The sequence below is a fragment of the Aquarana catesbeiana genome, linkage group LG06, assembly GCF_042186555.1.
Source record: "Aquarana catesbeiana isolate 2022-GZ linkage group LG06, ASM4218655v1, whole genome shotgun sequence".
In the NCBI taxonomy this organism is placed as follows: Eukaryota; Metazoa; Chordata; class Amphibia; order Anura; family Ranidae; genus Aquarana; species Aquarana catesbeiana.
The window spans coordinates 100573382-100587796 of record NC_133329.1 but is presented as its reverse complement, the minus strand read 5'-3'; the positions used below and the strand labels follow the sequence as shown (position 1 = coordinate 100587796).

General features: G+C 46.8%; 1 long non-coding RNA gene across 2 annotated transcripts in view; it reads left to right on the top strand.

Moving 5' to 3' along the window:
• Positions 1-12699, top strand: part of LOC141147664 (uncharacterized) — a 112535-nt gene extending 99836 nt beyond the window's left edge. For both annotated transcript variants that reach the window (XR_012245088.1, XR_012245087.1), the window contains one exon: positions 11866-12699. This is a non-coding gene — a long non-coding RNA (uncharacterized lncRNA). The remainder of the gene's footprint in view (positions 1-11865) is intronic.
• The last annotated feature ends 1716 nt before the right edge of the window (positions 12700-14415 follow it).

Sequence of the window (14415 nt, the reverse complement as noted above, 5' to 3'; positions counted from 1 at the left end):
CCCCTTTAAGGCAATTTCCCAAGTATAAGATGAGCCACGTGTGTGTGGTATTGTATGCAGAGTTCCTCCAGAAGACATGCGACCTCACTGCACACCCTCAAAGCCAAAGTTAAAGCCTTGGAGTCTTGAGCTGAAGACGCAGAGAATAGAAATCGGAGGAACAATTTCCACATTGTGGGTCTTCCAGAGGGGGCTGAGGTGACTGATCCTACAACCTTTACGGAGCATCTGCTCCGTTCACTGCTACCCCAGGCTCATACACATAAAAGGGGGTGAGTAGGGACACACACACACACCATCATGCTTTGAAGATCAGAAGCCCCCACTCATGATACAAGAACACTGCCTGGTGTCCAAGAAGCATCGTTGCCAATGGAGATCACGAACATACAGTAACAGAAGATAAGTAACTTTTAAGTGTATTTGTACTGATATAGACTATAGGCTGTTCATTTGATAGGCATTGTGCTTGTTATAGATATCTGTCAGTCTTGTATTATATTCCTAATACTGTAATAGTTTTGTATGTACAGCATCTTTGTATAGTAAAAGCACATTTACACATTGCAGAAATCTCAGCTTCCTTGCTTATACCACAGAGTAACCTTGCTAGATAGACGAAAGCAAAACATTTGGGGGCTCATCCGGGATCTGTGCTATAATTCAACTGAAGCAGACCTGTTTTTCTGTAGTGTGTTGTGTAGCTTGTGCTAGGTAAAATGCTGCGTAAGCTGTTTAGGAAAAGCAAGGCTGCAGAGGGTTCTGGTGGCCAGAAGGAAGTGTGCAGCTTACCTATCTGGGCCAGAGACAATGAGTGGGAGCCTCTTGCTAAAGAATTTGTGAAGTATGCTTCTCCCTTGAACCTGACTTGGGGTGATAAAGTCTCAGATCATTTTGTAGATTTTAGCCTTAAGGGGTTGGATTTAAGTAAAGCAGAGAAGAGGACAGTGTTCACAGTGGGTTGGCACTTCCTTAATGCTATTTACACTGAATCACAGAGAAGGGAGAAGTCAGAGGCAGAAGTTAAGGTATTAAAAGACCAGCTAGCAGTTGCTTCAGAGTGTGTGCGTTCAACCGCTAGTCGGGCTGATGATTTGCAAGAGCGGTGACCAAATCAATTAATGCCTTAAGGAAAAGGAAGGGCCATAAACCTGTTAGTAAAGCCAGGGTACGTGCCATTGTCACATCCCAAAATTGGGATTGTGAGGATGTGCTCTCCTCAAATGATAGTGAGGATGAGGAGATAGAGTTTGATATTTCGCATGATGATCTGCTAGTGCGAAAGAAAAAGTATGCCAGACCTCTCATTACTAAGCATAGGAAACGGCAACATGATAGAGAGGATATGGCAGTTGGGGAGGTGCATTATCGCAACCCCAGAGATGTTGAATTTGAAGAAGTAGGGGAGTTTACACAAGCTGAACTCCATGAGCTGGCAAAACAATACAAACAAAGGACTGGGGAGCCCCTATTGACCTGGCTCCTACGCTTATGGGATGAAGGGGCGGACAGTGTTGTTTTGTCAGGTAAGGAAGCAGTGACTATGGGAGTGTTAACCCATGATCCACAATTGCGTCAGGCAATGCGAAAAGCCCGAGAGTTTAGCGTGAATTTTTCACTGTTAGACCTCGTGAGAGATGGAATAGTCTGAGTATATGCTAGTCCTACTGACCTGGAAAATACCTACTCATGGAGAGAAATAGGAGAGGGTATTTCCAGGTTACATGAGATGGGTTGTATAACCGGATTAAATACATTTCCAGAATGGATGGGTCCAGATATGGAACCCTTTACGTCTGCTCTGCGCTCTAAGCTGATGAAGTCTGCACCATTTAATCTCAGGGCTCCATTATTGTCCTTGTTGGGAGGCCTGGGATTAAACAGCAAGATTCATGAAGCCACAACCCTTTTAAGCCAGTTGGGGGAGCTAGAGGAGACTAAAACAAAACCTTTTAGAACAGTAGATAAGGTCAAGGCCAGACAGGAAGAATACATGCAGAAAAGAACAGAGAAGAAAGGGAATGGGGTAGAGAAGACAGGAGAAAACCAGGCTTGTTATTTCTAGGAAAGAAATGTGGGTGGACCTATTAAAGGCAGGAGTACCTAAAGATGAGATAGATGGGGTTTCTACTGCAGAAATGCTGAAGAGGTGGAAACATTTAGTAGGGAAAACTGTCAGGGTTAGAAACACTACTCCTAATGAAGATAACATCAGCCTAGACTTAGTAGAAACAGAACAGACCCCTCCTGTTTGCCCCAAACCAATTCCCAAAACTGAACATGAACCCAAACCCAAATCCCTTTATCCTGGGGAGTAGGGATGAGCTTCGTGTTCGAGTCGAACCCATGTTCGACTCGAACATCGGCTGTTCGGTCGTTCGCCGAATTGCGAACGATATGGGCCGTTCGCGCCAAATTCGTGTGGCACGTCACGGCCCATAATTCACTGCGGCATCGCAGTGCATTGCTGGCTGATGATTGGCCAAGCATGCACTATGACCCGCATGCTTGGCCAATCACAGCGCCGCCTGAACAGAGAGACGTAATTGGCCAAAGCCAAGGAGGCTTTGGCCAATTATGGCTCAGGGGATTTAGTACACGCCCCACACTATATAAGGCCGCCTGCACGGCGGCCCTGTGCAGTGTGTTCCGGTGTGCTGAGAGATAGAGAGAGAGAGAGAGACAGTGTCATTTCATTTGAGTTAGCTAGATTAGGCAGAATAGTCAGTCAGTTAGCTGCACTTACAGTGTATTGTGTATATATATGCATCCCAGGTGTTGCATATATATATATATATATATACACTGTATTCAGTTTAGCTAGATCCGTTCCTGTTATCTTCCTACTGACAGGCAGGCTTGTCTTGTTACAGTATTTACAGCTACCTGAAGAAAATTACTGGTGTTCTTTTGATCCTATTAGTACCACAGTCAGGCAGCTAGACTATTTACAGTTAGTGCAGTGCGTCCCGCTCACAGTGTTCAGCTAGATCCGTTCCTGTTATCGTCTTACTGACAGGCAGGCTTGTTTTGTTACAGTAAATACAGCTACCTGAAGAAAATTGCTGGTGTTCTTTTGATCCTATTAGTACCACAGTCAGACAGCTAGACTATTTACAGTTAGTGCAGTGCGTCCTGCTCACAGTGTTCAGCTAAAACTACAAGTTAGTGGGGTGCGTCCTGCTCACAGTGTTCATCTAAACCTACAAGTTAGTGGGGTGCGTCCACCTCACAGTGTTCAGCTAAATCTACAAGCTAGTGGGGTGCGTCCTGCTCACAGTGTTCAAATAGATCCGTTCCTGCTATCTTCTTACTGACAGGCAGGCTTGTCTTGTTACAGTAAATACAGCTACCTGAAGAAAATTGCTGGTGTTCTTTTGATCCTATTAGTACCACAGTCAGGCAGCTAGACTATTTACAGTTAGTGCAGTGCGTCCTGCTCACAGTGTTCAGCTAAAACTACAAGTTAGTGGGGTGCTTCCTGCTCACAGTGTTCAGCTAAACCTACAAGTTAGTGGGGTGCGTCCACCTCACAGTGTTCAGCTAAATCTACAAGTTAGTGGGGTGTGTCCTGCTCACAGTGTTCAGCTAAAGCTACCTGTAGAAGGTTGGTGGTGTTCTCATACTACAGGCAGGCAGTTGATTTTGCTAGCTGCAGTATCAGTACATATATATATATATATATATATATATATATATATATATATATATATTTATATATATCCCAGCTTAGTGCAGCTACAGGCCATTAGTATGTCTGGAAGGCCAAGAAGGAGAGGCAGACAGTCACAAGCCAATAAGAGAGGGCAAGCAGGCTCTGTGTCTAGTGCTGGTCGTGGAGACGGTGCATCCTCATCAGCACGTGGCCGTGGGACATGCTTGGCCTTTTTTTCGGCAGCTGGCCGTGTTGAGCCGCAACATGCGGAAGACTTGGTCGAGTGGATGACCAAGCCGTCCTCATCCTCCTCATCCTCTCTCACCCATGCCCAGGGTACTTTGTCTGGCAAAGCAGCGGCCTCTTCCCTCGGCTCAATGTCATCAGTGACTCCTTCCCTAGCCCCACGATGTCCTCCTGAGGATTCCCTCGAACTGTTTGACCACAGTGTTGGGTACATGCTCCAGGAGGATGCCCAGCGTTTGGAAGGCTCTGATGATGATACTGAGCTTGATGAAGGCAGTAACATGAGCACGGACAGAGGGGGTGCCCAAGAAGGACAGCAATCTGGCAGTCATGCTCCCCCTGCTGCAGCATACTGCCAGGTTTGCTCCAGTGATGAGGAGGGAGGGGATGATGAGGTCACTGACTCAACGTGGGTGCCTGATAGGAGAGAGGAGGAGGAGGAGGCGGCACATCACCAACGAGGCAGGATGCCCTCCAGGGGCCAGCCTAAGGGCAGCACATTGACTGCATCACACCCCAAAGCTCCACATGTGCAGGGCGCTGCAGTCTCTGCGCGTTATTCAAAAAGTTCTTTGGTGTGGGCCTTTTTTGAGACGAGTGCATCAGATCGCACCGCTGCTATTTGCAACATATGTCTCAAGCGTATCTCGCGTGGCCAAAACATCTCCCGCTTGGGTACCACATGCTTGACCAGACATATGTTGACCTGCCATGCAGTTCATTGGCAAGCGTATCTAAAAGACCCACACCAAAGAACAAAGAGGACCTCTCCTTGCTCCTCATCAGCTGAGATTTCCAACCCCACTAGACCTTCAGTCCTCTCTGAGACCTGCACTGAGAGGAATGAAGGTGTAGAATTAGGTGTGTCACAGCTAAGTACTTGTGGGCAATCTGCTTTTGGTACACCGACGTCAGATTGTACCAGGCAAATTTCCCTGCCCCAGCTGCTGCACCGCCGAAAGAAGTTTGCTCCCAGCCATCCACATGCCCAGCGGTTGAATGCTAGCTTGGCAAAATTGCTAGCACTTCAACTGCTGCCTTTTCAGTTGGTAGACTCTGCCCCCTTCCGTGAGTTTGTGGAATGTGCGGTTCCTCAGTGGCAGGTACCCAAACGCCACTTTTTCTCATGGAAGGCGATTCCGGCTCTCTACCGGCATGTGGAAGGCAATGTCCATGCCTCGCTGGACAGGGCGGTCAGCGGTAAGGTGCATATTACCGCTGACTCATGGTCCAGAAGGCATGGACAGGGGCGTTACCTAAGTTTCACGGCGCATTGGGTGACTCTGCTGGCAGCTGGGAAGGATGCAGGACAAGGTGCAGTAGTGTTGGAGGTTGTTCCGCCACCACGCCTCCAAAATGCTAATGATTGTGACACACCTCTCTCCTCCACCCCCTCCTTTTCTTCTTCCTCCATGGCCTCTTCCTGTGCTTTGTCCTCGGAACCCGCGGTGCTCCGTAGCCGTTCAAGGGGCTACGCAAGTACGCAGGCCAAAAGATGCCATGCGGTGCTTGAGCTGGTGTGCTTGGGGGACAGGAGCCACACTGGGGCAGAGGTTCTGTCAGCTCTGCAGGGGCAGGTTCAGAGGTGGTTGACGCCACGCCAACTTAAGGCAGGAATGGTGGTTTGCGACAATGGCACCAACCTCCTCTCTGCCCTCCGACAGGGACAAATGACCCATGTGCCCTGTTTGGCTCACGTCCTTAACTTGGTGGTGCAGCGGTTCTTGGGCAGGTACCCGGGCTTACAGGATGTCCTGAGGCAGGCCAGAAAAGTCTGTGTGCATTTCCGCCGGTCATATAATGCCAGTGCTCGGCTGACGGACCTCCAAAAGGAGTTTAACCTGCCCAAGAACTGCCTAATCTGTGACATGCCCACCAGGTGGAATTCAACGTTGGCCCTGCTGCAGCGGCTGCACACGCAGCAGAGGGCCATCAATGAGTACCTGTGCGACTATGGCACCAGGACAGGGTCAGGGGAGCTTGGTTTTTTTCCCCACGCCAGTGGGCCATGATCAGGGATGCATGCACTGTCCTGTCACCATTTGAGGAGGCCACGAGGATGGTGAGCAGTGACAGCGCATGCATCAGTGACACTGTCCCCCTTGTCCACCTGTTGGAGCACACGCTGCGTGGAATAATGGACAGGGCACTTGAGGCAGAACAGAGGCAGGAAGAGGACTTCCTTAGCTCTCAAGGCCCCCTTTATCCAGACAGTGTTCCTGCGTGCCCGCCGATCACACAGGAAGAGGAGGAGGAGGAGGAGGAGGAGGAGGAAGATTGTGTCAGTATGGAGGTGGAGCCTGGCACTCAGCATCAGCAGCAGTCTTTAAGGGATCAGTCCCAACCGAATGCCTCAGGAAACCTACGCTGCATGGCCTCCCTGATCCTGCAAAGCCTGCGGAAGGATCCTCATATTCGTAGTATCAAGGAGAAGGACCAATACTGGCTGGCAACCCTCCTTGATCCACGTTACAAGGGTAAGGTTGCGGACCTTATCTTGCCATCGCAGAGGGAGCAGAGGAGGAAACATCTTCGGGAGGCCTTGCAGAAAGGTCTGTGCAACGCGTTCCCAGAGACTGGGAGGTTACAAACTCCTGTTTCTGGACAACGTGTTGCTGAGGCTTCGGTCAGTCAAAGAAGGAGCGGTGGAGAAGGGGGCCGTCTGACCGATGCGTTCAGACAATTTTTTGGTCCGCAGCCCCAAGGTATGATCGGTTCCAGCAACCATCGCCAGCGTCTGTTTTACATGGTGCAGGAATACCTAGGGGCAAGATCAGACTTGGACACCTTTCCCACCGAAAATCCTCTGGGTTACTGGGTCTTGAGGATGGATCACTGGCCAGAGCTTGCACAGTATACAATTGAGCTACTGGCCTGTCCTGCATCCAGCGTTCTTTCGGAACGCACATTCAGTGCTGCTGGAGGCGTGGTAACCGATCACAGGGTGCGTCTGTCCACCGACTCAGTCGATCGACTGACCTTCATAAAAATGAATCAGTCTTGGATCACCACCAGCTACCAAGCACCTGATGCTGATGTAACCGAATAATTTTTTTTGAAATCTCAGATCCCTTCAAAGACTGCCTATGCTGATGCTGAGTGACTATCCCTGAGTAATTATCCTCTTCCTCCTCAATCATCATGCTGATAGCTTGTAAGAACATTTTTGGTTCTGGGCGCCACCACCAGTGCCTAAGGCACAATTTTTCAGCCCCTGTTTAACAGGGGCGTGTAATTACAATTTTTGATGCAATACTTTGCAGCAGGGCTCGTTCCTGCGTTCCAACTAGAGTGTCTGTGAGGGGTTGCAGTGTTGTGGCACCAGTACCTAAGGCCCAATTTTTCTGCCCCTGTTTAACAGGGGCGTGTAATTACAATTTATGATGCAATACTTTGCAGCAGGGCTCGTTCCTGCGTTCCAACTAGAGTGTCTGTGAGGGGTTGCAGTGTTGTGGCACCAGTACCACCACCACCACCACCACCACCAAAGGCCCAGTTTTTCTGCCCTTGTTCAACAGGGGCATGTAATTACAATTCTTGATCAAATATTTCACAGCAGGGCCCATTTCTGCACCCACCAAGAGCGAGTGAGGAGTTACAGTGTTGTGGCACCAGCACCACCACCACCACCAAAGGCCCAGTTTTTCTACCCCTGTTCAACAGGGGCATGTAATTACAATTCTTGATCTAATATTTCACAGCAGGGCCCTGTGAGGGCTTACAGTGTTGTGGCCACAACAACACCTAAGGCCCAAATTTCTGCTGAGTATATAGGGCAGGCCCCTACTTTCAAACATCTAACAAACGACTCCTACTTGCAAACGGAAGGAGACAACAGGAAGTGAGATGAAATCTACCCCTAGGAAGGGAAATTCTCTCCTGTAAGAGTTAATATGGGAAAAACATTTCTCCTTTCCACTGATGCTTTCCAATCCTTGTTCCACAAAAAAACCCAAATTCTCAAAAAGCATTTGTCATTGGGACAAAAAATTAGGTGAAATCTTCTAAAGAGGAGGAAAGACAGCAAAACAAATGTCACAGGGGTGATAACCCTTCCCTATGTTTTCAGAGTATATAGGGCCTGGTGGCCCCACACCTTTCCTTATTTTAATTTGGGTGCGGGGTTCCCCTTAATATCCATACAAGACCCAAAAGGCCTGGTAATGGACTGGGGGGTACCCATGGTGTTTGTCTCACTGATTTTCATCCATATTGCCAGGACCGGACATTACATTAAACCCACAAGCTGTTTTAAATGAGATTTTTTCCTTTAAAAATGACATTTGGTGCAGTGACTGTTCTAAACACGGGAAACACGCGCCACTTTACAGGCATACTATAGACACCCCCCCCAGGTACGATATTTAAAGGAATATTTCACTTTTTTTTTTTTACTTTAAGCATCATTAAAATCACTGCTCCCGAAAAAATGGCCATTTTTAAAAGTTTTTTTTGCATTGATACATGTCCCCTGGGGTAGGACCCCAAACCCTTTTTAGGACAATACCATGCAAATTAGCCTTTAAAATGAGCACTTTTGATTTCGAATGTTCGAGTCCCATAGACGTCAATGGGGTTCTAACGTTCGTGCGAACTTTCGGTCCGTTCGCAGGTTGTGGTGCGAACCGAACCGGGGGGTGTTCGGCTCATCCCTACTGGGGAGGAATTAGAGAGAATCAGAAAAGGGGATTGGGAGGTTCCTTATCCTTTATGAAGGGAAGGTGAGTCTCCTGTAATAGCCGTGAGGGCAGTGACAGCAGGAGACCGACGCCCATATGCACCTGTCACTGTATGGTGGGGGAAATCATCTTCTCCTACACATGTAATGGCTTTAGTTGATAGTGGAGCCGAAGTTACACTTTTGCAAGGAAATCCTTCCCATCACAAAGGAGAATTGATTTATGTAGAAGGTTTGGGAGGGCAAACTACACCAGCAGTTAGGATACGGGTGAAATTGGCTATTGGCAAGGGATCAGGATTTATGACAAATGTTTTGGTATCAGAGTTACCCGAAAATATTCTTGGGATGGATATACTTCAAGGTCAGTCAATTCAGACTGAAAGAGGTACATTCCCATTTGGGTATCCTGATAAAGCGTATCTGGTAAGGGCGGTGAAGGCTGTGGTCAGAGATCATGGGAAATGGACCCCTGTCTACATTCTTCCACCAGAGAAACCAGTCTGTCTCAAGCAGTACAGACTTCCTGGAGTAGGGATCCTTAGACCTGCTGTAAGTCCTTTCTCATCTCCGGTGTTCTCAGTAAAGAAACCTGATGGAACATATAGAATGACTGTGGATTGCAGAGGTCTAAACAAAGTGGCACCTCCATTGAAGTCAGCTGTACCAGATATGATCTCAATTGTTGAGAAAATTGCTAAAGATGCAGGAGAATATCATGCTGTGATAGACCTGGCTAATGATTTCTTTTCGATTTTGATAGACCCAGAGTGTCAAGACCAGTTTGCTATGGTGTGGGACGGCCGCCAGTACACTTTCACAGTGCTTCCTAAAGCTATGTTCATTCTCCGACGATTTGTCATGGACTGATTGCCCGAGATTTAAGTACCCTGAGTTTGAAGGTCGCTGTGTTCCACTACATTGATGACATCATGATCTCTGGAACAAAAGAAGATGTAACTGAAGCACTGCACCTGCTGATAGAGCACTTGGAGAACAGAGACAAAGTCCAAGGACCTGCCACAGAAGTGAAATTCCTGGGAATGATGTGGACTGGGCCACAGAGGAAAATTCCAGAGATAGTTGTGCAAACTATTCAGGCGCTGTCGCCCCCTACTACCAAAAAGGAGGCACAGAAGTTCATTGGAGTTGTGGGGTTCTGGAGATCGTTCTTGGACTGATTCTGAGGCCTATATATAATGTCACCAGAAAAAAGACTGAGTTCTCATGGGGTTCAGAGCAACGGACTGCATTCCTGGCTGCTAAAGAAGCTATTTTGCAGCATCAGGGATTAGGACCCGTGAGACAAGGAGTACCATTTCAGCTGGATGTAGTGGAGCAGAATGTTACCATATCTTGGAGTCTGTGGCAGCCAAATGAAAATAAAGGACTGAGAGCAATACCCATTGGATTTTTGTCCAAACAACTGACAGGGGCACAGAAGAGATACACGCCCCTAGAGAAGTACCTGTTTGGGGCCTACACAGCACTTCAACATGTAGAGACCATTACAGGAAAGGACACAGTCACCATCCATACTGCATTGCCAATAGCAGGATGGGTGATAGATAATGGACTGACCACTAGGGCAGCTGTAGCCCAGAACCAGACACTGATGAAATGGAAGTGGTACCTTCAAGAAAGAGGGGGTATTGCAGCTGGGGATGTTAGAGACATTTCAAAACAGTTGGCTGGGCTTGTCACTTTTACCAGCACCCGGCCAGAAGAAGAAATTCCTGTGCTGCAGTCATCCCCCATTCAAGAGGCTCCACCCTTTGAGTCTCTGTCAGAAGACATGAAGGAGTCAGCGTGGCTCACTGATGGTTCAGCCATAGTCGCCTCGTCTGGGCGTAAATGGACAGCAGCAGCCTACAACCCAAGTACAGACACAGTCCTGCAGAAGACCGGAATTGGAGGGTCCAGTCAGTATGCAGAGTTGAAAGCTGTAGTGATGACTCTTCAGGAGGATCCTTCTTCCCATGTCACTATCTACACTGACAGCTGGGTGGTTTTTAAAGGACTGACAACTTGGATGCCCACGTGGAAGTCCAATGACTGGATGATTCATGGAAAGGTGGTGTGGGGAGGCAAGGAAGTCTGGGACTACATCTGGAAGGAATCTCACTCCCGCACCATAAAAGTGGGGCATGTTGATGTACATGTGCCCCTAGTCCCAGACTGTGAGAACTATAACAGAGTTGCGGATGAGCCTCTGATGATATCCACATAGGATGAAACATGTCAGGCTGGCCGATGCAAGTACGCTGAGGGCCGCTGATTATTCCTGTTTTGTGATGATTTTTACTTCATACCTGTAAGTAGACTACAATAAACTACGTGTGTTTTACCTTACGGCTTCACTATTGTTGCTTTCTTCTTACTGGTTTGTTCCTGTTGATGACTGCACCAATTTATCCATCCCTAATGCGAGTCCTGATTCTTCTGATATGTGGTGACCTGACTATTTCCATGTTCTGCCTGCCCATGATGGAGTGTGCCATTCGGATCTGCCGTTAACCCTCTGCATCATATGATCACATCGCTTATTTTTCATATCTTTCTGGTAAGCAGATTGATAGCACATGGGTGTGGTGTACTTTTCCTTTGCACACTGAAGTCTGGTGGAGGTTTCACGTCATCTTTACTGCTGATTGATTTTCATGGACTATCACATTTATTTGGATATTTGTTTTATTTAAGCACTGCATTTGGACTTTTATACATTTGTGTTTGATGAAATCTACAAACTATGCCAGCTGCTTTTGTTGCTCTTTTTTAGTTAGCGCAGATATTTGTCCACTTGTTTTTCACTGTATTTATGTAAGGTTCCTGAAAGAACAGGGCTTAACAGATACCCTGTTACTGCTTCCCATGACATAGAAACCAAGAGTGACGTATCTGAAGCTGAAGCCTATCTAGGAAAGAGAGGGAATCTGGCAGGAAGGTTTAAAGTTACATTTGCATTGACAGATGAGCTTCAAGACAGTGGCTGGAACTCTGACTGGTTAGTGGATACTTCTCAGCAAGAGTGGAAAGTGAGGCTACATAACAGCAAACCTTCCAAAATAAACAGCAGTGATCTTCTGGGAAATATCAGTATATTTCCTCTCCTCCCTATTGATGTTCTTTGGGAGGGTCAGAAGTGGGTACAGGCAGGGGGCAAAGTGTTAGTCAGATATCCAGGCAAGAAGCCATTTAGAGGGGAGATTTTAGCTGAAGGGCCTGGAACTACTGTTTATGTATTATTAGAAGGAACAGATAATCCGCTTTGTTTTCCACTCCACAGGCTGTCTCCGATTTGATCCATAGGAAGACCAGAGAAAAGTGGTTACATGATGGAAAGAATGACGGAAGATCGCAAGAGCTCTGGAGAGCAAGGCCTTTGATGTATTACAAGCCTGGACAAGCCTGGACTTGTTTCTAAAGAACTTTAGAATGGACTTTCTAATGAACTTTTTAGTTAAAGACTGAAAGACCTTCTCAGTGGAAGGTGTTGCATTCAAGGAAAATTAATGTTTAGAATGAGTTTAGTAATGAAGTGATTTTGTGTGTAGTCTGAGAAAAAAAAAATCTAGGGCGGAATGTGTTGCCTTTGTTACAATAGGATTTTTTTTTTAATCAGACTTATGATACATGGGACATAACATTACACAATAGTGGTTGGTCATAGAGATATTGTCAGTTTTTGGCTTGAATAGATTTCTCAAACAAATGCTGTTTTATACAATGGGGTAAATATCATTGTTGTATTCAATTGACAGTTCAATTAACAGGCTATTGTCTTTATAGCTACAGTAAACAAGTAAGAAATTTACTTTTCTGAGGTTCTTTCAGCTTTCAAACTGAAAGAATGACTGTTAGATTACTGTCAGGTGTTGGCTTGATTAGATAATGGGTACGTAGATGCAGTTTTCAACAGTCCATTGTTTCTACAGCTACAGTAAACAGGCATGTTTTCTGTTGTTTGGTAACTATGGCAAACAGCCTGACACATAAAAGGGGGTGAGTAGGGGGACACACACACCATCATGCTTTGAAGATCAGAAGCCGCCACTCATGATACAAGAACACTGCCTGGTGTCCGAGAAGCATTGTTGCCAATGGAGATCACGAACATACAGTAACAGAAGATAAGTAACTTTTAAGTGTATTTGTACTGATATAGACTATAGGCTGTTCATTTGATAGGCATTTTGCTTGTTATAGATATCTGTCAGTCTTGTATTGTATTCCTAATACTGTAATAGTTTTGTATGTACAGCATCTTTGTATAGTAAAAGCACATTTACACATTGCAGAAATCTCAGCTTCCTTGCTTATACCACAGAGTAACCTTGCTAGATAGACGAAAGCAAAACACCCTCGCAGATGGTCTCCCCTTATGCCCCACTTTGGGGCAACCCTAGGTTCCCACACTTATGCTCAATCCCTGATCCCAGCGTGTGGACTAGATTTGGCATTACTAAACTACAGCGTGTGATGCCAGATGGCAACCTATTACCGTTACTATACCCTAAAAACCACATTCCATTTACCCTCCTGGATGTTCTTCAGATACCTCCATCTCCGGTCCATGCACTCCAATCACAATTCCCGCAGGCCCGAACGTTTCCTCCCACACGATAGAATCCTTTTTGACGTCTCACAACACAGATCGGATTCTCTCATCCCTATACATCAGAATCTCCTCCAGGGATACCGATAAAAACACACAACTCTTCCACAGCTGGCAGGGTGATATTTCTACTCTTGACTCAGAAGATTGGGATGAGGGGGTCCAACGATACATCCCACTGATGATCTCCGCTAGGGACAGATACATTCAACTTAAATTTTTACATAAAGTCTACTATACCCCTCAGAGACCGGCTAGGATCTACCCTGCACAGTCAGATTTCTGCCCCAAATGTCTGAGTGATATGGGGACCTTCATCCATGTGTTTTGGACTTGTTCTCTGATACAGGAATTCTGGAAGGGAGTGGTAGGAGAAATCAATGATATTGGAGGGCTACATCTGGCTGTTTTTCCTAGGGTTCTCCTATTTGGTATCTGTGATATTATTACCCCTAACACGCATAAGTGGCTATTTTCTACACAGCCTCCTAGGAAAACCATCTTGTTTAAGTGGAAATGAGCTGATCCACCGACAGTCTCACAATGGAGGTCAACGGTTGACGCAGTCTTGCCCCTATGTAACTTGACATATACAGTATGAGCCGCAAATGTCCTAAAAAATTCAACAAAATCTGGGGGGCCTGGGTGAAAGCATGGCCAAGTACCAATTAGGGCTCTCTCGAGCTGGAAAACAAGCAGCGGAGCTCAGGGGTACAGTCTTCCCGGACTAAGATGTCTACGACTCCAGCTCCACCCCTCCTACCCTTGACTTTCCTTCCCCCCTCCCATCTACCCTCCCCTGAACTAGCTCCTGCTGACATTCTAACTCAGTCCTCTTCTGGATACCCCCCCCTCCGAGTGCCTTAGAATCTCAGGTTAACTGCTATTGTATGACCCCTCCCCAAAGCCTTATATGATCATATATTGTTGTTACTCTGAATGAAAGACTTGTATAGCGCTACAAATGCGAACTGAATCGCCTCAAGGCGCTGATCCGTCCTGTGTTGTCCTGCATAGGAGGCCCGATGGTTTTCTTCCATGCGGATGTTAGTGGGTAGAGCGTTCCATAGCCGAGGTCATTGGACTGCAAATCGTCATTCTCCTTTTGATTTGTAGCGGAACTTGGGGATGAGGAGGAGGTTTTGGTTGGTTGAGCGGAGGCTGCGATTGGGTGTGTAGAGTTTTATTTTCTCGCAGAGGTATCGAGGAGCATTTCCTTAT